Consider the following 1,592-nt stretch of genomic DNA (forward strand, 5'->3'; position numbering starts at 1 on the left):
CTGTTGTTGCTTAATAAAGATTGGAAGTATTGACCGAAAAGTGGATTTTATTTTTCGTATTACCTGATATCGGTAGATACTAGCCATGAACACTAGCTTAGCCTACTGATGGCAGTTTCAGCTTGAAGAGCTGACACCAAAAGGAGAACGTCATAGGATCAAAGTATCAAACCTTGTTATATTTTGGTGTATGTAGAAATAGGTGGCCCTTGACCTTACTAGCCGATCAGTATCAATATCAATTATGATAAATATAGCCACATACCAATACCAAGAAGAATGGTTATTAACCGATCAGATGTAGATTGGCCATATATGGTTTGATCAAGTTACAAATGGGCTAATTATCCAACAAATACTCACTTTGAAGTGTTGGTCAAGCGTCCACAAGGCTACAATCAAACATTGCAAAAAGATATAATATTAATCGGTCTAGACTTGGCACAGACTGTTTATTAACCAACCAGTTCCATTCGAGCCCACCAGTGAGAGCCAGCTGCTGGCAACCCCTCATTTGACTTTGACAACCTGTTATTGCTAACAACTTGCTATGTGTTCCAATATCAATCAAATTGTCCTTGGCCCCAAACACACGCCTACAGATGGTAATTTAATTGACTGGATGACCATAGGGGCAGGGGCTTTTTCAAAGGGGAGAGAGAGAGATACGGCATTAGCATGCGGCACACGGTCGATGTGCACACTGTCTATATGTAGGTTAGTGGGTAACATCGATGGTGGGTGGGGGGGGGTGGCACAAGGCATTGCATTAGAGGGGGCAGGAGCTATAAGGAGGAAAAGAGAGAGACACATTGGGCACTAGCTTGTGGCACACAGGTAACGTGCCCAGCCTTTTCCCTTATTTCCTCAAGACCAAGAGTGTCACACCCCGTTCGCACTGAACCGGAGCGGTGACCGAGTTAACACCGGTTAACCCAAACCTGCCAGGATCATCAGACACTGTATTCCACCACAGCATACACACACTAACATCAACTCATCAAATCAGCGGAAGACTAAGTTTTACCTGTAATAATTCCCATATACCTGATACCCAAATGGCGATACCATAATTATATACATTTGGGCCCGAAGGCATGATATATATACACAAAAAGAATAAAGTTTGAATATCAATTATATACAGGAAATTATCAAAAACATCAGAGTACACAGCCCGGCATCGGTATCAAGGCTGGAGCTCAGCTCGGCCTCAGAACCGCTGCCCCGCAACACAGCTCTCACACGCGCAGTCTACGCGTGCTCAAACTCCTCAGGGGTCCACCAGTCCTCCTCAGGAAACTCGACTGTGGGACCCACCCCATGCTCCTCAGATGCATGACCTGCAAAATCATCTAAAAAGGGGTGTATACATGGAATGAGCTCACTAGCTCAGTAAGTAGAGAGGTGGACCACCCACAACAGTCCACACAATCACAACACATCATATGCTCTACATGCCATGCAAGTCATTTTAAATCACATACACGTAATCAACATTACTAAGTCTTTGGTTTTAGTGCTACTACAACCACAGTGCGCGTATACTCCGGGTACGAGCCGCGAACTCCCTCCCGCGATACTCCCATAGG

This window comes from Macadamia integrifolia, chromosome 10, assembly GCF_013358625.1.
Source record: "Macadamia integrifolia cultivar HAES 741 chromosome 10, SCU_Mint_v3, whole genome shotgun sequence".
NCBI lineage: Eukaryota > Viridiplantae > Streptophyta > Magnoliopsida > Proteales > Proteaceae > Macadamia > Macadamia integrifolia.